Below are 21,382 nucleotides of genomic sequence, written 5' to 3' on the forward strand. Positions count from 1 at the left end.
TCTTCTCTTTTAGTCATCATCTCCTTTCATTCCTACCTTTAGTATTTCTTTGGGGGCCAGGCTGTCTGTCTCTTTTATGTCTAGGTCCTACTCCTTCCTTCTCCCTTTCTTATGCCTCTCACCTCCTCCCCCCCAAAGGTTCGCCCCTCCCGGCCCTTGGCCTTAAGTTGGAATCCCCTTCTGGACGCCGAGCCTTTGACAAGTGGACCTTGTGACCTTACAGGCCAACGCCTATGACTCCTAACCTTCTTGCCAGTGGCGGTGTGTGCTGGTACACGCCATGATCCTTCCTGTCATACCTTTCAACATTGCCTTCTAAAAATATTTTCCCAACCCCTCCAGGGTTTCTTTAAAGCTCTAAGCTCCATTTTGTAGCATCAATAGAGTTCACCAAACAGAGAACCACTCAACTGCTTACCTTGTCTGATTAAATGCCACATCTAGGAAATCTGATTGTGTAAAAGAGCTGGCCAGCATCCTTCCCCCCTGCCCAGAATCATTATTTTCTGAAGCCGCCCTTACTACAGAAGCTAAGGCCGTGCAGGGCCTTTGGCGAGGGCCTGACCTCCTCCAAACTGTACTTGGGACCTCCGGGCCCCACCATTCTTGCCAGCTGGAGGCAGAGTTGACAGTACTTTTTAAAGGTTTCACCTTAAAGTCTTGTCAGGATCATACCGGAATCAGAATTTCTAGCACAAGTTGCCTCCCTTTTGTTGTGGAAACAAAAGGAGTGTGTAATGAATTGGTTAAGATGGCATCCCATGTTTAGATGTTGAAACTACCCCCAACGGCTGCTTATTTTCCCTTTCTAGAGTCAATCTTTTTCCACTCAGAGGGATTATTGAAAGGAATTCTCTTTGAATCCCCCCAACACATACACAGCCCTATACACATATTCACACACAAACACATATATACACACAAACATACTCATACATACACACAGGTGGCTTTGGAATACAGGGTCTTCATTAGCTCAGGTTCTTCATAGGTTAAGCTCAGGGACAGCCATGGAATAGTCCCAAGCCACCAGGTATCCCACAAATATCTGTCCACCCCCTCCAGATATCTCATCTGGGATATATGGGTCTCTAGCCCAGTATCCAAGAGAAATTGATAGAACCTTAAATTAACCCTTTGTGACACATCTTCCAAAGGTAAACTACTTAGGGGCCAGAGGGACCAATATTTGCCATGTTAAATTATATGTGGTTGGAGTAGGATGGGAGGTAACCCTTGCTATTCCATCAATAGATAGTGCGACCGACCAGTAGCGATTATCAAATGACTATTGGGTCCCTCTGAAGAGGGAACCAGGTGGCGCCAGGCTGTACAGCAGTAATACACACTATCCTTTTTTTTAAATCACAGAATATACCATCTTCATTTGCTTTATGTGGCAGACCATTTGGCCTCTTTCTTCCTTTCCTTTCATTCTACTTTTGCTTCTGAAAAATGAATCTCTGATGTTTTTTCCTACGGAGAGATCACTTAACAATTTTTTTTTTTTTACCTTTTAAAAATTGGTCTAAGGCCTATATTGGCAGGAGAAATTTTTCTAAATGTATGCTCTTTTCAGAGTGATCACATCAGTCATTCATTCATCTTTGGGAGGGGAAAAAAGATTATATTTATCTCAATTATTTTTGCCCAGGACTATAACGCTAATTTTACTCTTTCAAAAATTAAAATAGCAAACAGTTTATAGAAGGTGTGGATAATTACCTATATTACTGTACTGCTGTGACAGATGTTGGCAAAGACACACAAAATGCCTACAGCTGTGCACTCCATGACATCGAGTTTACGCTCAGACAGAAGGCTAACAGATGTTCTGAACTGTCACTTTGCCTAAATGTTTTTAAACTCTAAGGACCTGCTTACAAATTCACCAGGGTCTGCTTTAGTCTCCCAGAGGTCCTCAGAATTCCCATCTGTGACAATTCCTGTGGAAGACTTTGATAAATCAACCCATCTTGCCCCTCTTCTTCCAAACAAGCATCACCAATTTGTCTGTGGGCGGCAAGGCAGGGGAAGCTGTTTCTCTGTATGACCTGGTCTTGAAATTCTGCAACTTATATTTAAACTGAGAAATGTTCTTCGTGTCACAGCGAGAAGGGGAGGGGCGGGGAGAGGAGGTAAAAGAAGTCGGGGGTACAGTTGGAAATGGCCAGTTAAATTATTCATTCCTTTTCTCTTTGCTGTGAATCATAGTTTCATGCATCCTGGATGGAAAATGCTAACAATTTCCAACAAGAGTTGTATTTTTCCATAAAGAAAAAAAAAACCCACCCTGTTTTGTTATTCTTATTCAGCATTTTAACTACTATGCTCACAATTACAGATCTCCTATATGAGCAACACAATAACTATTAATTGTGAATCCAGCTAGAATAATGGGAGAACATAGTGTGGGCTCCCCAGAAAAGAAGGGAACTCAGTCTTCCATTTCCCCTGATTGACACCCCACCCCTGCCTCCTCCCTAACTTGCCTTTAGCTCCCTCAGCCAGAATGGCTGCCCCGTTGGTGCAAAAATGAGGCCGTCCTTTATTAACTGCTGCTTCACATTTGTCCTTTTTCCTCCACTGGATGGGTGCCTGTCATATGGCTAAAACATCCCGCTCACAATCAGGTGCCTGGCCTATCCTGTTTCTCCTCCATTCTGTATAGAAATATAACTCTAAATTGTACATCTTTCTGGGTTTGTTTCTAAATTACTCCCCACACTTAATTATGAGGATGAGAGGGATGCCTTATTCTTCTTTGTCATAGGCTAAGCTCTCGGTGATCCCAAACAAAAGAGCCAGTTCTGGAAGATATGGGATTTGCTCACAGGATTATGGTCTCATAGATAATGATGTGCAGTCAGCAGAAGCGAAGCTTTATTTTAATTCAAATAAGCTAGTAAACAAACCACTGACAAGGCTGTTGGGGAGAGGAACTGGCTGCCGTAGCCACGTTGGCAGCTAAATTATAGAAAATCTATTATACCCTGTTCACCATATGTTTAATTTAATACAAGATACAAATTAAACTATCCACAGTGCCTATTAAAATAACAATACTTTTATTTGAATGTCTTAAAGTAATTTCTACTGACCTCTGAGAGGGCAGTCCTGATGGAGGTGATTAAGGGGTGGGGGGGAGGTAGCAAGGAAGGTAGGTAATAGGAGGCAAAATGTTTTTAATTGACTTTCAGCGAAAATAAAAATACAGATTTTCATGGATTTGCAGTCATTAATGAGGTTAATTAGTAATCACGTGTGTACTGTCGGGGTTGTGCTTTCCTCCCTCCCTTCTGGATTTCTGAGCCTGGGGTTTTTGGACGATGTAGCTGGATGTGCCGTTGGCCTGGACCCTTTGGATATTTGGACACCAAATGTATGGGAATCTCTCCTCTGCTCCAAAGCGAGGGGGAAGCATCCAACAAAATCACTAGCTGACAATGTCTAGCTGATCCCTAAACTCCTTACTGCCTGTTCCCCAGGTGCCTCGTGCTTTAAAGTTTAGGGAAGTTTTAAATCCCAAAGCTCCTCTTTGGTAGCTGACAAAGTCCTGCTTCTTCCCACTGCCTTAACCCAATCCTGGCCCGCTATAATTGTAAGACTCTGCTCGTCTCCATCAAAGACAGATCTGACTTGGGGAAATATGCCCCGGAAGGAGAAGGAAGGAAATGCTCCTTTCTATAACCTATTTCACCTGCCTCCCCAAGCCTGCAGTCAACAGATGAGGGAGTTTTGGTTAATGATTCCTCCTGCCAAAAAACAAACAACAAAACAACAACAACAAAAACAACTTTGTATATTACTTTTCATAGATTATTTATTGAGCTGGACATATTTGCTCTCAGGAGAAGGCATTCACTCGTAATAGTACTTATTAAATGCTTATTGAATTGAATTGGATCCACTTGGGCAAAGCCTAGTCACTTAGAACTGACAGAAAGATGATGGTGAACCTTGGATCAAGCATTTAGGTTATTGTTATTATTATTATTATTATGATCTCTGCCCTAGTGAATAGAATCTTCAAAGGCTGGAAGAACAAAAGCAGGGAAAGATGAGGATGGGGAAGTGAGGCAGGTATAACTTTTTTAAAAGGGGAAATCAAAGGAGTGGACAAGGAGAATAAATGGATTTTTTCCCCAGCAGTTGGTTTCTTTGGTTCAATAGTTTTTTTCTTGTTAAACTCAATCAAAGTTAATAAGTTCACCCCTCTCTCAGACTCTACTGTATTTGATCAACTTTATAGCCACTTCTCAGCAACTCTGCAAGACCATCCAACCTTGGAATTCATTTTCTCAGGACCTCTAAATATTCCAGAAAGACTTCTCAAGCCTTTGCCCACTGTACACACACACACACACACACACACACACACACACACACACATTCTCTCTTTCTCTGTTTCTCTCTCTCTCTCTCTCTCTCTGTCTTTCTCTTTCTCTCTCTCTCTCTCTTTTCTCTTCTCTTCTCTTCTTTTCTCTTCTCTCTCTCTTTCCTCTTCTCTTCTCTTCTCTTCTCTTCTCTCTCTCTCTTTCTCTCTCTCTCTCTCTCTTTCTCAGGTCCAGGTCAGCAATGAGGAAGTCCCCACAGGCAGATATGTTTTGAGTGACCTATTCAATGGCCAATTACTGCCCCAGACTGAATTTATACTAATCCTGAGCTCATGAAGAAGGTACAAATACAGACAGGCACAGGCCAGTGAGTGGCCAAGGATGGCGCATTGTATTGGACTTGGAGGCCTGAATATATGGGTGGCAATCCTATCTCAGATACCTTCTTTGTGCCACTGACAGAACTATTTAACACCTCCGAAACCTAGTCTCTCCATCTATAAAATGGTAATAGGAATAGTAGCCACCTCATAAGGTTGTTGAGAAGATCAAGTGATATATAAAGCAGTTTATAAACTTGAAAGTATCCCTATAATAAATATAAACTCATTTCATTATCGAGTTATCATATTTTCATCTCTTTTGATGGAATCCAGATAAAAAAGTCAGAAAATGAGTAAATCTCCAGCCACTATTATTTAATATTAAATTTCCTTCACACTGTTCTGCAAATGAATAAAATGAATGATTTTTTTTTATTGAGAAAGAGAAATGGGATGCAAACTCATCTTTTGTAGTCTTGCTGAAAGTTTAGGATGAGTATAGTAACAGGCAGGATGATATATACTTTGTTTTGTTCTCCTAAGAGTTTCATTTCATGTATATAGCTATATACACATACATACATGTATGTATATGCAAGTATGTCTAAAGTTTCATTTCTTATAAGGCTATGTGCACACACATACATATGTCTGTGTGTGTGAATGTGTGCATTGCATATCTGTGTACATTTGTGTATATACACCATGTGAACATGTAACATGTATAAAAATCTACCCACTGCATATAATTATATATTTGAAAATATGCCATACCATATAGCGTGGAGGTTGCTGATATTTGATATGTGACATCTATTTAAAATGTTCTTAACTTCTTATGGATCAGTGTCATATGATTATGGACCACAGTTCTGCCTTTCCTTCTCAATCCAACTTATTGATAGAATTCTCAAATATTGTTTTTTCATGTATCATATACTGTATATATATGATTTCTTTGGGGTTGGGAGGGTAGAAGAGACAATATGTCCAGTAACTTGTAAATTCTTTGAACGCAAGGATTGGGTTGTCTTTTTATCTTTCTAGTCCTATCAGCTAGCTCCATACCTTTTATATCATAGGTATTTAAAAAATGCTATGTGAATTAAATTTATTGACGTTACCCATAGTGCCCAGAAGTTGGATTTAACTGGAGAAAGCCTGCTGGATCCGGAGTCAGGAGAGAGAGTGGTTCAACCTTGGATGTTGACCTTGTCACCTGAATTTGTTATTTGACTGATTCACATTTTCCATCTATAATAAGGAAATACCTACATTACCTATTTTACCTAGTTATTTTGAAGAATCAATCCAGCCATCATATGAAGCACTTTTTGTTCCTTAAGTACCACTTGCTCTCTCCCAAAAGTAGTTGATTTATCCTATGATTTGTGCCAGACAAACTTGGAGAAGGAATGGGAGGTAAATATCCCAGAATAAAAGCAAGGGAAACCAATCCCATGGTTCTTTCTTCCCCATCCCTAGCCCCCTTCTAAAGGCACACCCTGCTTTCATCTCTTTCCTATTTGGATGTGGAACAGGTTTCTTTCCTATTTGGGTGTGTGGAACAGGTTCTAATATTAAAAAGCAGAGTAGAAATGGAAAATGTCATATTTCAAGAAGACAAGGGCCAAGTAGAAGAGGAGAAAGGAAGGATAATGAATTATCAGCTAATGTGACTCGTATCTAGAGAATAGGGAAGGTAAAAGAGTCTGCTTTTTTCTTCAGAAAAAGTATTCTGTGATTCCAACATATCTATGGGCAATTCCCTCAGGTTTTTCCTTTTGGAGTTCCCCAGGACACTCAAATTATCCCTTGCTTTTCCTGGTCTGTAGAGGCCAAGTAATGTCCCAATCCAACCAATCCTGATTTTTTTTCCCACTGCGCCAAAACCCTTTGAAACCCTTTCAGGCCTATTTCTTCAGAATTATCTATTCTTTACAGCCCACCTTCCAGAAATGTTGACCCACTTTAACTGCCAAGTCCCCTGGACTTCTTTGGTGCTTAAAAACAAACAAACAAACAAACTACTTGGACTGTGAGGAGAATTTCAGGGAAGCCTAAGTCAGCCATCTTCTCCCTTCCTCCTTCAGGATCACATATAGACTAGAAGCACCTGCCAACTCAGGAAAAAGCCTTGAGGGCAAGGTAAAACAGCCTCTAATCATGAGGTAAAATTAGGTAAAATAAAACTATTCTAATCATGAATAGTTTTATTTTACCTAATTCATATTCTTCCCTGACAAACAAGATGCTAATAATTATAGCTAACATCTATACTATGTGCCAAGCATAGTGCTAAACACTTTATAATTCTTTTCTCATTTGATTTTCACAGCAACCCTGGGAGGTAGCTGCTTATTATCATCTCTATTTTATAGATGTAGAGACTGACGCAAATAGAGGTTAAATGGTTTGACTAGGATCAAAAAGCTTAATAGGTATCCAAAGTCAAATTTGAATTCAGATCTTCCTGATTCCAGACCCAGTGTTTATCTATTTTGCCATGTAGTGACCTCCTAATGCTGTCATTAGCTCTTCAAATAAGCCCATTTGAAAATGTTTTTGTATTATTTCATGGTACTTAGAACTGAAGGAGACCTTAGAAATTGTGGCGCTCTCTACCTTCCCACTTTACCAGAGAATAAACTGTGGCCCAGAGATACAAGGCTTACCTAAAATCATTCAGGAAATATCTAGGGGGGTAAATTAAATTCAAGCTCAGATAAGCTAAGACTTAGAAACACTGATTAATGACTTGAAATCAGGAGACAGATGGAACATGGGTGCAGGGTGAGAGTGGGAAGCAGATACAGAAACTTGTGGACCAGAGGAAGGAAGTGGCCACATAGTACAGGAAGAGATCTCTTCAGTTAAGTTAAGGTACTCTAAACAAGAATCAATCCCTCCTAACCCCCTGAATTACCCTGCCTGGCTTCTAGCTGCCAAACTAAATCAAAAGGGACATTTGTAAATCAAGTAAAGCCCTCTCTCCCCTTATTTTAAACCTTTCATTCAACAGCCTATCTCTCCCAAGAGAGAAAGGATAAACAAACAGGAATAGTGGACTCTGGTCATATCAGAAGACATTTATGAACCCTTTCCAAATACTGACTCATTAGCCCTGGGAGTTAGTAGGTAGTAAAAGAATTAAAATGCCCATTTTACAGATCATTAAAGTGAAGCTCAGATAGGATAATTTAAATCATAATTGCATAAGTAGCAGGCTGTACTGGAATTCAGCCCTCTACTAATTCTAAGGCCCCCAACTTTTTGGCTAAAGTCTTTTGGTTTTTTAAGGTTTTGTGATGAAGAAAGTGAATTCTAGCATAGCCTTCATCAAGGTAATATACACACAAATACATAGTCTTGGATTCCCAGGTTGGGGTATATTCTGGTACAGCCTTGTCTACTTCATGAACTCTACTCCCTTGTTGTAGTACCGCTTTCCCAGACTAAATTCAAAACAGGACTGCTACTGAGCTACAGGTGAGGATGAGGCCTAAGTGAAGTAATGACCTCCCCAGAGTCACACTGGTAATGAGTGGAAGAGCTGGGATTTGAACTCAAGACCTCTGATCCCAAATACAGTACTATTCTCCTACAGAAATGCCCTTCCCTCACTCCCCCCCCCCCCAAGACCCCTGCAGGGTATGAACTTTGATGATTGATTTCCTAGCAAAAGCCCAAAGAGGAGGACATCATGTAATAATATTAGCAGCAGTAGCAGCTAATGCTCAAATAGCACCTTACATCCCATATCTCATTTGCTCCAAAAGCTGTCTTGGTCCTTATAAGGAATCTACCCAAGGTCAGAATCAGTTCTTCCTTCATGTACCCTCAGTGGATGCTTATACCTGTCTGTTTAAATGTTTTCATTTGTTCAGACTTTCTGGGCAAACTATATTCAGCCTGTTAACCAAGGCAGGGGAATGATCCTAACTGGCAGAGACAAATTAAGTCACTGGCTTTGGAGCACAAAAGTGAGAGAGAAACCCCTTTAAAATGGACTCCTGATGATCTCAAGCTCCCCAAACCATTCGGATGGGCTGTGGGGAGAGGGGAGTGGGGAAGAGTTTGGAGGGGCTGGGGGAAGAGGGGAGTGGGGAAGAGTTTGGATGGGCTGTGGGGAGAGGGGAGTGGGGAAGAGTTTGGAGGGGCTGGGGGAAGAGGGGAGTGGGGAAGAGTTTGGATGGGCTGTGGGGAGAGGGGAGTGGGGAAGAGTTTGGATAGGCTGTGGGAGAGGGGAATGGAAAGAGTTTTAGATTCTTGTCTTAGGCTCAAAGTCAGCCCTTCACCCTGTTGTCAATTTGTAAGGACTTCTTATTTCTCCTCAGGCAACGAATGTTTTGACCTAGTGGGTAGTCTAGGAGGGACAGTTCCCGTTTGGGAATTCACCTCTACCTCAGTACTTGGCACTGTCCAATTACGCTTTCTTCATAGCTCCCGAGAAACTGAGGCTGGGGCCCAGACCCAGGGATCTGGCCCTGGTCCTTTCAAGTGCATAGCCCTGGATAGTTTTCAAAGGCAGCCCTCCAGCGGGCCTTGCTTCCTATCTGGAGCAGTCACAAAACCGGGCGAATTCAGTCTCTCCTACCTTCTTCTAAAGGGAGGAGGCTCGATTCTCCTTTATCCAGGGTGCCCACATATTTCTTGGTCTGGAAGTTCCTTATTCTTGTCCTTTCCTTGATGGCTCGAGGCACCCGCAAGGCTCAGACTCAGTTGCCTTTAGGAAGGGATGAATGGATGAATGGAAGGATGGATTATTCAAACGGAACAAGGTGGATCCCATGTGTTTGACCTCATGGAGTCTACATGGGCTATAGGATCTATTCCTAAGCCCAGAGAGGCCCCTACACAACCTAAAACAGGACATTTTTCTCCTTGTGTGGACATAAATGGAAGCTGGGGTCGCGAGAAGGGGGAGGACCCGTTTTTGTCCAAATCGGATGTTCTTTGTGACTTCTTGCATTGAGTAAAGTCAATTCTCCTAAACGGTTGAAAGCAACTAGCTCTCTGACCCCACCAGGGACCGTCTGTTGTGGTTGCAAAATTTAGAGATGTACTCCTTTACTTTTACCCCAATACCGCCCCCGACTTAAAATGTGGGGAAAGGACTGCGGCCATAACGAGAGTGCTTGGCCTGTGAATATGGATGGCCACCCGTGGTTCTGCAGAGCCATCCTTCGGGTCCCTGTGCCTTCCGAACGTACCTGCACTTCTCCAAGTCCTGATTTAGCCGTACAAGGGCTGTCTGAAATCTCCCCCTAGGCCAGAGGGAGCTACTCCTTGCACCTTCAGACTTAGGGGAGGCGGGGAGAGCTCTCATGAAGAGCCTGGGAGTTGCTCGGAAGTCCGGGTGGGGTCTGTGCCCAGTTTTCCGACTCTGCAAAGAGGTATTCCAGATGTTTATTCTGTAATGCAAAATGGGGTCTTGAAGAATCCACCTCAAAAAGTGAAAATACATTTAGTTTTATGTCTTGTTTATCTTTGTCTTTGGAGTTTCCGACCAAAGTTCTAAATTGGTGTGTAAATAATACTTCAGATTATTAGATGATTTCAGACTAGTTGTGAACCAATGACGAATGCGTTTCGAAAAGGAAAAGTGGAAGCGAAGATAGGCTTGGTCTGCAGGTCTTTCATTTTGTAGAAGAGTGAGAGGAGGGTTAGAAAGGGACTGAGAGATGGATGGAAGGGGGAGGGAGAGAGAGATGATGATGACACATACAGAGAAACAGAGGCAGAGAGGAGGGCGGAGATGGAAACAAGTAGAACCACGGAGTGATATAGAGTCGAAGAAGGCGGAGGAGAGGAAGAGTCCGATGTGGAAAAAGAAAAAAACAGGAGAGGAGAATTTTTTTTAAAAGACAAGAGAAAAATAGAGGCAGGAGAGAGAAATAGAAGGGAAAGAGACAGAAAGGCAGAGACGTAGAGGTAGGGAGAGGGGTGTTTAAGGACTTGGTGTTTTTAAGAATAAAGCCATTACCCCGGAGCATCTGCCCGCTCCAGGTGAGCCCCCATTTTGGAAAGCCCAAGGGGCAGAAGTCAAACCTAGCTCCAGAGAGGCCGGGATCCGTGCCATCCATTCCTATAGAAAGCTAGGCAAACACAGTCAGAGTCTAACAACTTCCCTGGGAGTCCTCTTTGTCTCCTCCCTAGCTGAGAGGGTGGAGGAGGATACTGAGAGCGGGACGTGAAGGTCGTCGAATGGGGATACAGATCTCGCCCGCATCCGAATTTAGGGCCCGGGTAACAGGCAGAGGCCCCATTTTAAGGCAGCCGAACTAGGAGGCAGTCGCAGGCCCACCCAGGTGGGGCCAATACGAGGGCCCCGCGGGGGATGGGGAAGAATGGGGGCCTCGAACTGGCATGGAGGTGGCACTAACAAGCTAAATAGATGACCAGAGACCATGGAGGCGTGCAAAGAACCCAAATCGTCAGGGTAGGAGCAACGAGCCTTTATAGGTCCACCAGGATCCCCCGAGGGCGCTGGGCTTCTGGGGCGTCAACTTGTGGGTTGCACAGCCCTATTCCCCACCCCTCTCTCCAAATCCACTACCCTTCCTGGTCTAGGTGCTTGAGCCCAGTAGGGGAGATGGGAAAAGCGGAGCTCTTCAGGAGCGCAAGCGAGCATGTCTATCTAGTGTCTAGTCAGTGGGGAATGGAAATAGGGATAGGGGGGGAATGACAAGAAGGGATGTGGGCACATCTCCTGTGACTGTCTCATCCCGATCCATGTGTTTACAGTCGGCGCTTCCTTCTTTCTGTGTGGACAGCACAAGGAACCGGGCGGGGGGAGAGCGGAGTGGACAATAATCTTTTTTCCTCTCCAGTCACTTTTTTTTGGGGGGAAGGGAATGGGAAAATGGCTATGTCACTTCTTGTCCCACCCCTCCCTTCCACTTCAGAGCTTCTCCACCCCCCAACCGAAGGAGCTGAAAATACCTTCACCACTCTGTCCCTTTCAGACTCTGGAGGAAACTGAGGTTTGACTAAGGTGGCCTTCCTATTGATTCCCATGCAGATCTTCCCAAATAAAGCCCCATTAAATAGAACAGATGTTTGGGCCGATTAGGAATCGAGGAGGAAACCTGCAGATGCTCGGGAAAATAATCCATGAACAGATAGTTTAATAAAAAAAAAAAAAAGAAAGAAAGAAAAGAAAGAAAGAAAGAAAGAAAAGAAAATATGAAGAGATCAGTTCGACCTTGCAAGGTCTTCTGCTTTAAAAAAAAAAAAAAATCTTTATCAAACCCCTATTCTATGGCTTCAATAAACAGAACCCATTACCTCACGGCGTCTTTTGTTGGCCTCATACAAGAGAGAACAAAATGGTTATTCAGGGGACCGCTTTCGATTTTTATTGTGGGTAGTCCGCACAAAGAGGCGTGTTATTGTATTTAAAAGAACCATCTGTAGCAGAAACAATGGCATCAAATTATCTTTGAATACCCACTGAAAAAACATAAAGCTTTTTTTTTTTATTCTTCTGTACGGTGGGGGGATAGAGCACTGTTGGGCTAACTGACTTTTTTGTTGTTCTCTGGGTGCGTTCTTCTCTCTCCCCTCTCCCTCTCCCTCACCCTCTCTTCACTCTCCACACACACACACACACACATTCTCTCTCTCCCCCTCTCTCTCCCTCTCTTTCTCTCTCTCTTTAAAAAAAAAATCAGCCATTTGGGGTTTTAAGCCATAAACGATCTTTCTTGTTGCAGGGGCTCGCGGTGGCAAAGCTAGGCTAGGACTTGGAGGCTTCTGGCAGGCGAGGCGGGTGGAGGAGGAAGGAGGCTGACAGATCCACTGGGGGGAAGAAAAGCCGAACTGGATTCACCGTGTCCTGGATGGAAAAAAGAAGAGGAGGAGGAGGAAAAGGAGAAGGAGGAGGAAGAGGAGGTGGAGGAGGAAGAAGAGGAGGTGGAGGTGGAGGAGGAAGAGAAGGAGGAGGAGGAAGAGGAGAAGGAGGAGGAGGAAGAGAAGGAGGAGGAAGACAGAGAGGGGAACCGCTGAGCTCCTTCAACTCGAGCTGTCCGGTGAGAAGTAAGCAAGCCGGGACTGACAGGAGGCTCGGGGAGCACTCGCCTCCTTTCGCTTTTTTACCTGCCAATCAAACCGCTAGAAGACAACACCCCGATCTGGCTTGGACATGTAAGTAGCTTGCAAACCAACTTTGACATTGACTGCGAGCTTTCTCTTCTCATCTCTTCTCTTCTCCCTTCTCTTCTTGTCTCCCTCCCCCTTTCCACCTGTCTCCCTCTTTCCCTCCCTCACTTTCTCCCTTAACCCCCTCTTCCTTTCCCCCCCTTTTCTTTTCTTTTTTTTTTCTTTTGACCTTTACAAAGATCTGGAAACCCACCTTGTGTGACAACCATTTCACCCAGGGAAATCGAAAGCTGGAAAGTGTTAACTTCTGCAATTGCTTGCTCATTTCGTTATCTTTAAACAAGTGCTGAGCTGAAATGGCATCTTGTCATTTTCCTCCAAACAGTTTCGTTGTTGAACACAATCATCTGCCTTGTAGGGTCATGGGCTGTTAGTGGAGTGGTTAGTAGTGATGTGCGTTTCCTTTATAAAAGTGAGAAACTAGATCCGGGAAGCACCAAAGAGAAACCCAGGATTTTGAAATCTGGGCTTCCGCCCTTGTTGGGTTTGTTTTGGCAGCTTGCCTTTCCACATAGCCTCCACTGCGCGAAGCGAGTAGTGAAAAAGGGGAGCGCGGGCCGCATCCAAAGTGTGAAGCTGACATAGTCTGAAAGCACACCTGGTGCCCTGCTTCCTCCCTCTTCCCCCTTCTCCTCAATCGGGGGATAGGATGGGCCATATAGGGCTGAATCAATGAATCTTCCTTAATGACCCCAAAATGGGTGAGGGCAAAATGTCACTTGGAAGAATGTGCAAGTAAGTGCTTGCGATATGTCCAAGCCAGAAAGTGGACAGGATTCTTGTCCCTTGGAGACTGGGGACCAAGGGCTTACTCTCTGGTGCCTCCTAACGGTAACCTGAACGTACGTTTTACTTTCTGTACCACACTGATAGTGGCTGTCAACTAGGGCTGACCCCACTTCCTTCCTTCCTTCCGGGAAGCGAATCAATCATTTCCCCCAAATTTCTAAAAGCAGCAATGTTCCCACCTAAAACTGCCTCTCCAAACCCGACTAATACATGCCATTTCCCTTCTTTGAGGGGAGCTCTGGGGGATTGTTTTGCCTACCTGAGCTTTCTTCTACCTCTCTCATACACTGGGGCGGGAATAGGGGACGGGGGGGGGGGGGGGGGGAGAGAGGGAATGATTGGGAAATTGCAGATGTTGACACCAACTCATTATAATACAATTTAACGAAGGGGGCTCATTTTAGGCTCTGTTAGGGAGCGACGTGGTTCGGGAAGGAGCCCTCCTCCCCTCCCCTTTCCCTCTTCTCTCTCTCTTTAAGAATTTGGTAGATAAAGGTTAATCTTGGGCTGAATGATAGAACTGTGATTGACAAGAGAAAAGGTGTTGAGGGCAGGTCGAGCTGTCTTATTTACAGCCCACTGCTTGCTATAGCGCCTTTGTTAGGACTCGAAAGCTAATTTCGTGCTGATCAAAAGCACCACCGAGTTAAAGGACTGGTAATGACTGCTAATTTCATTTCAGCCTCATACATCCCCAACTGCTGTAATTAAAGACGTGCGATTTAAATACAGGTGAAGGGTAGGTTGGTGGGTTGTGTGTGGGGTGGGTTTTTTTTTTAAGTTGAGAGAGAAAAGGGGGGTACCGTTCTATTTCGTTGTGACTTCCCTCCTCTGCACGGGTACTCACGAAGTGGGGGTTTCCAGCCTAGAGGTAGGAACTGTCTGCCCTGCACTGCCTTGGAGGAGGAGATGCTGGCAAAATGAGGCAGCAGGAAAACCAGGCTCCTGAACCCGGGCTTCCAAGCATACCCTACGAGCGGCGTGCGTGCTAGTTATTTGAGGCTCTAGTAACTCAAAAGGAAGGGCCGTCTGAAAGGATTCCAAACTTGGACTAGGGACCGGTAGGGCCTGGCTCTCTAAGCGCCGTCAGAAAGCTCCGATCTCGAACGCGGGGTCGTGCGGACGCACACCCGGGGCGCGCCACCTGCTCCCCTAATGGCACTCGGGCTTTGAGGGAACCAGAAAGGCATCAAAGTTCGACGTGTTCGTAGTTGGCCGTCAGATACTTTCCCTTGACTTCCTGCCCTCAAAAGTTTCTTTATTCTTATTTTATTCATAAAGCCTAGAACCCTCCAGTTGGAAAGACCCTGTGAGCTAGAGATCGAGCCGCTCTCCCGGGGCTCCGGCTCAGAATTCCAACTGTCCGTTCCTGGCGCGTTTGTCGCGGGCGCCCCCTTTTGGACACTGGGGGAAGTGCGCGGTGCTGGGGGCGGGGGTGGGAAAGGGACTTGTTTGGAACCTGCTCTCGGTTTACTGGAAACTCTGAGGAGCTTCTCCCCATTACTCCTCCACCCCCCAGGCCTCTCTCCAAAAAGTGGGAAGAGGATCGAAAAAGAGGGAAGTGTTCGCGTCCTTGTAAAAAGAGAGGCAAAATGGCAGAGCCCAATTCCTTGTCTTCACCCCAAAAGTTGGGAATTAGGGGGCAGGTGTGAAAGATAGAAAGTAATCAGCGGTTTAGAAACTTGAGGAAAAGTGGGGGAAGGAGAATGATACTCTGCTGAGGTAATAAAGACTGTAGAAAAGGCTTTTCTTTCTAATGTCGACATCTTGGAGACCGAAAGAGCCGATGACTGACCCACAGGGGTGGGGGCCCGCCAGTGACCAGGCTCAGAATATTTCTTTGGTCACACACTTTGACCGACGGGAATCGCCACCGTCCAGTGTAGTCTTCCCCTTGTTTTCCGGGGGCAATTTAAAGGCTGAGGATCTGGAGCCTCCTTTTCCTTTTGGAGACTCCATGCCAAAGGCAATACTTTTTCAAGCCCTGGGCCCCCGAGGTCCCACCCGCCCCTTATTCTTCTGGTGCGCTCCTTTGGCCAAAGTTCACTTTCCTTTCACTTTATGGTTTTAATACAACACAGTCTGGGAAAGGAGTGGGAATTCCAAAAGGGATTATTTTGCAAAAAGCTTTCCCAAACAACTCACCTGGCTGCTGCCCGGATAAAAACGCGGGCAAAACTCAAGTAACAGCTCTCAGAAAGACATTGTAGATTATCAAAAAGCCCTCTGGACTTTTTCGTGACAGTCTTTGTTTTGGATTTTTTGGTTTGTTTTTAGTATTATCAATTTTTTTTTTAAATAAGGGTAACTCTATAATGACTACTATAGTTGGTGTTGCTTCCCTTTTCCACTGGTTTGGGTGTGTATTCGGAAATAGTCTCTGGGTTTTCTCTTTAACTTATACTAAGAGGAAGTCTAGGCTTTTCATTCTTTCCCCCCCAAAAAAAAAATCATTTTCTTTAAAAGAAGTAAACTTGCCTCTTCCTCCTAATGAAATTGGTCATTTTCTATGACCCCAGTTTGGGTAGAATTGAAAAAGGTACATAAATTTTTAGATAGTTGCTCTTAAATGGAATCCCCCTCTCCTGGATTCTCTCACTTAAAAAAAGGAAAATCTATAAACTGGTTTCAAAACTGGAAACTGGTGTTAGTCTCTGTGCTTGAACACCTTGATTAGGTTTGGGGCTGGGTCCTCACCAAAGAATTCTATTCTAAAGGATAGCTTAACTGCATTCCCCAATCTCAAGCAGCTCCATTCTATCCCTGTGTACATTGCTGTCCTATTCTCCTGCTCTGCTGCTTTGAATCATGAAAGAGGGAGGAAGGGAAGAGAGAAGAGAAAGAGGGTAAAAGGTGAGAAGAGAAAGGAAAAGGGGAAGAAAAGAGACAAAGAGGAAAGGGAACCTGAATGAAATGTATAACTTGGTAATGGACTGGAAAGTCTCTTGGACCAATTGTTCACTAATCAAGAATATTTCTCAGAGAGACCTCTCAAGGGTTTGTGGACCTTTGGGAAGCTGTAGGTAGCAGGTGACAAAGACATCCAGAAATGTATTTGCTTCCTATTCCTGAGGGGAGGATTAAAAAAAGGAAAGGGCTAGTGGAAAGGAGCTAGGGGAGAAAAAGTCAGACACAAAGACAGTCCAGAAGACAAACGTGTCCGCTACTCACCTACACACACACACATCCCTCCCAGAATCTTCACAAAGTGGATTTACTCAGGAATGATATTTCCAGAATGAGTATTTTCTCAGAAGTACTGTTGGTCTCAGTGTCTTTGCTTTAAAAGAGCATCCCTTTTTCTGCATTTTGACAGTGTTTTCCTTACAGCCACTCTGTAAGAATGCTAGTTTTTATCTTCTTTCCATTTCAAATTTCCCCCTTGAAGAAAGTAGTTTGTCCATCCTCAGTAGGTAAGAGAATTCCCCCATTAAATTCTTTAAAACTGTTGGTTTCTAATTTTTTTTTAATTCTCCAGATCTCAAAGTACTCAACCGACTATACCAACTAGGTCAGAAGTCTTCTTTCTACTTTTCTCCCTCATTTCTCCCCAGCACCTTTTTTTCCCCCTTCTCTCTATACTCCTCCCCTCCCTTCGCCTCTTATTGAGGCTAATGGGGACTAGATAGTTTCAAGCTTCTATTTCTCCTAACTCATGATCCATCCAGTCACTCAAATTCTTTAAAGGTAGCATTCTCCATGACCCAGCCCCCTTTCACCTTGATAGCAACAAGGTCTTGGAAATGGGCTTCCACTATTTAGGCAGCCTTCTCTCCAGTCCATCTGGCCTCATCCCTATCTGTCTGTCTGTCTGTCTGTCTCTCTCTCTCTCTCTCTCTCACACACACACACACACACACACACACACAGCTTTCTTTAAGCTGGCAAAAAAAAAAAAGCACATAAAAGAATAGGAATCAGAAAAATTACCCATGCATATCTCTTGTAAATAAAAAGTTATAATAAAAAAGAATAGGGATCAGCTGTTATCTTATCATAGATCACTATTTCTTAAAAGCAATCTTACCAATATCCTCTCCAAACAGAAAAATCTGCTTTATTTTTTCCTCTATGACCTGTAATCCCTCTGAGGGCTTAGCCTCAAAACTGTCTTCTACAGTTTCCAAATATTGGCTGGTGGTTGGAATAGTGACTGAGAATGTTTTTAATGGAAATGAAAGAGAACAAGGAGAATAGTGAGGGTTTCACACTGTCATTTCTATTTTCTCTTTCTTAAAAAAAAAAAAAAGAAACACTATTCCCCCCCCCCAAAAAAAAAAAGAATTCCCAAATCCAGTCATTTTTAGAGCTAGAATGGAGAACCTCTATCCAAGTTTATTGCCTCAGATGAGGGGCTCATCTTGAGATCTTTGTTGATTAAAAAAAAAATAGGCTTAGCTTGGTTGGAAGGAAGGAAAGGAGAAAGGGGGAAAGGTGTAGCCACAGCTTGGATCTTCTCCAAATCATGTGGACTAGAGAGCTGGACTGCTCACAGTGCTCAGAATGGATTGGCCTTTCTCAACTGTAATCCAGTCAATCTGAGTGTTGAAATGACCTACTCCACTGACCACTAGTGAGCCTACATTATGTGTGGATTATCTGTGGATTAGGGGTTCAGATTGTCATTAAAGATCACCACAGCTTTTGAAGAATTTATCATGTCAATGAGCTTCAAATAAAAGCTGAGAAGATGGGTTGATCCAGTGGGACCAACAGAAGGAATCTGAGGAAGGGAAGAAAAGGGGGAAGGGAAAGAAAGCCAGGACCAAAATCCAGAGGACACCCCACATACACTGTAGTGGATTGTTTTGCTAGAGAAACTACTAGTAGAGAAGTGTCTTTGCTCTGAAGGGGTGTTGAAGGTGAGGAAGGGAGGAAGAGGAAAGGATGGTTCTGGGTGTTGGGTCAGAATTTCAATTTGAGCCTTTCTTCTTCCTCCTCTCCAATCCTCCATCCCTCAAAGGGTATGGAAAGTTTCTTGGGAAGGTCTGAGACTATCAACGACCAGAAACCTGGCTTGCCCCTACTAGAAAAGAGAGTCTTTGATGGAGCCAGGTTTAATGTGTCCTGGGACAGATGTTCAAAGATTGGGAGGCTGACACTTTGATCCTGATTTTTTCTTCCTCCTTCTGTATTACAGTTTTTCCTCTTCCCTGTTCACTAAAAGAAGGAAAGCTTAGTCTTTCTCTCCCATTCTTTGAGTTGCCTCTTCTCCTACACGGTACTCAGGTCTCCAATCCCAAACTAAGATCTTCTGTGTTCAGCAAGCTAGGCCATTGTATTTCCCTGAATCCCACCCCAGCTTTCCCCAATCTTAAACATGATTCTTCACACACACACCCCACCCCACACAAGGGTGGCTGGCAGAAATTGAGAAAATAAAAACCATCTTGAGGTGTTTTGGAGAAAAGTGATTGCTGCATTATAAAAGCTAAGGGGAGACAGGAGATAGAAAACTCTACTTGGAAAAAAAAAAAGTAAAAAAGAGGGGAAAAGAGATAATCAAGTATCAATCTCTAGGAGCTTAGTCCAAGCCTGACTTTCCCTGCTGTGGTCTATCACCGCTGCCCACAGGAGCCCTGAGCTGAGCAATGCTACTTTCTTGCCTTCCAAGTTCTCTTGGTCCCCTTCCTGACTCTTCTCCCCTCTCCTCCCTCTCTATTGGAACAAGTCCCCGGGCTAGAGAATTAAGAACAAAGATAGCCCCCTCGGGGAAGCCAAGGCGCCAATTCATTCGAGCCAGCGGACAATCCACAGTCCTTCCCACCCGGAGTCTGGTCGCAATGGACTCCGACAGGTGCTCGAGGGCCACTCCAAGAAGGCTTCCGGGCGGGATAGGAGAGATATGGGATCCTCTGCTTCTCCTTTCGTCTCCCCCACTTCTGGGGTGGGGTGGGGGTGGTGATGGGGGGGGGGAGAGAGTCAACAACCTCAGGGATGAGACCTTCCAGAAAAATGGAAATTTTCAATTGGACCCCGCCCCAGGGTAAATCGCTATAAAAAAAGAAAAAAAGAAAAGAAAACCAGACTGCAAAGCTACTCCCCGCTTATGATAATAATAAACAAACTCACTTTTCCACTGACATCATATCATGACTGAGTAGGGAAAACTTCCTTCGATTGAAACTGCTTGCAGGTTCTGGAGTAAGATCAGGAATTGGAAGCTTGAAGGGTGATGGTGGATGGAGAGGGAATATGTGCAACGTCTGCAGAGGGCTTGGAGACAGATATAGTAGACATATCCCTCCATGGTACCTCTCTCTACGTTCGGATCTCGGGTGCACCAGCACACAAGAGGATTCGAATTTACTTGTGTCTCCACCATCTGAAACGAGGCTAAAGGGTCTCGATATATTTGTGTTTTGGCACTCCGGATCCTTTTTTTTTTTTTTTTTTTTTAATGTTTTTATTTCTTCAGAGAAAATTAAGGGGGGGGGGGAGAGGAAAGAAGGCGTCTGGGAGAATGCAGAGCGAGAATGCATGCCTTCAAGGGTCCTTAGAGCTCTTGAGGGAAATGATTGAGTGAAATTGGGTCTAGGCTGAGAAAGCATTTGTTCGTTTTGTGGGCTAAGACACTTCTGCAAATTAAAAGCTAGATGCTTAAGGAACAGACGGGAGGGAGGGGGAAAAGATGATTAAGCAATTTTAAGTGGGCGAAGCCATACACACTCCTAGCTCCATCTCTCCTGGAGGATTTTAGGGAAGTGAAAAGGTGCTCACAGGTCACGGTTTAAATTGCTGTCTCTCCCCTTCGGAAATCTAAGAAGTCAGGGAAAAAAAATTAATTGGGGGGGGGGGAGTTAGGGAGAAACCTGGATTCTTTTGCTGAGGGGCTAGTGCAGGTCTGAATTCTGCTGAAGGAAATGAAGTTCGAGAAAAGTAAATTGCGAGTCCGCTTTGCCTGGGACCTTCCGTATTGTCCTAGCGTAGGCCGGCCGAGGATTTGTTTGGGGGAGAAATGTGTGCCTCCGTGTTGAAGGAATGATACTTGATTGTGCTATGACATTTACTCATCTATATTGCTTTGATGTATTCAGAGTCCCAGCCTGTCTCAATTTCGTGGCCTTGCTGCAAGACTTCAGAACATCCCAAATGGGAGTGCGCCTTTTTGTTGTGATTTTAAAACATACACAGACAACAACCCCAAACCTAGCAGTACAGACCACCTTTAGAAAGGAAAGCCAATCAGGTCTGTGTGGTTTTCGGGGTGGTACATTTTCAGTTCTCAGATATTAAGGGAAAAGATTTGAACCAACGCTACTCACCCAAATAGCCCCGGGCCTGGTCTGAATACCAGTATTGTTCTTGTTCTTTTTCTTCTTCCTGGGAAAAAAAAAATCAGGGTTCTGTGTGTTTCTGTCAGTCGTCCTGAACTAGGTTACTAGTAATTTTCGGTTTCTGTGCTGGGGAATGAGATGGGGGGAGAAGGGGGGAAATCAATAAATCAACAGATATTTATTAAACACCTACAGTTCCAGGCACTGTTCTAGGTGCTGGGGATAAAATATATATATATAAAGAATGAAATAATCCTTACTCTCAAGAAATAGAGAGTAATTTAAAAAAAAAATCCTATTCTGGTTAAATTCAATTTTCACTCCTACCCCTAATCTATTTCCAAGGTTCAAGACATGTTGCCCACCCTGTCTGGGTCGTTCTCTCGGTCTGTCCCTGCCTCTCTGTGTCTGTCTGTCTGTCTATCTCTGACTCTCTCTCAAATTAAAACTTTTGGAGGCTCCAGCTGACATTTCTGAGAAAATTGAGTTATCA

General features: G+C 44.1%; 2 long non-coding RNA genes across 7 annotated transcripts in view; one reads left to right on the forward strand and one right to left on the reverse strand.

Moving 5' to 3' along the window:
• The window catches only part of LOC127552913 (uncharacterized), a 239,524-nt gene that overhangs the window by 120,184 nt on the left and 97,958 nt on the right, over window positions 1-21,382 (forward strand). For 5 of the 6 annotated variants that reach the window (XR_007951615.1, XR_007951611.1, XR_007951613.1 and 2 more), the window contains exon 1: window positions 12,496-12,808. This is a non-coding gene — a long non-coding RNA (uncharacterized LOC127552913). Of the gene's footprint in view, window positions 1-12,378; window positions 12,809-21,382 lie in introns of those variants that run through there. The other variant, XR_007951612.1, reaches the window with a different exon arrangement.
• LOC127552914 (uncharacterized) lies at window positions 12,307-13,816 on the reverse strand. The gene is made up of 2 exons (XR_007951616.1): window positions 13,017-13,816; window positions 12,307-12,500 (listed from the first exon to the last, which is right to left on the reverse strand). It is a non-coding gene; the product is annotated as an uncharacterized LOC127552914 (long non-coding RNA).

The sequence above is a fragment of the Antechinus flavipes genome, chromosome 3 (assembly GCF_016432865.1).
Source record: "Antechinus flavipes isolate AdamAnt ecotype Samford, QLD, Australia chromosome 3, AdamAnt_v2, whole genome shotgun sequence".
Lineage (NCBI taxonomy): Eukaryota > Metazoa > Chordata > Mammalia > Dasyuromorphia > Dasyuridae > Antechinus > Antechinus flavipes.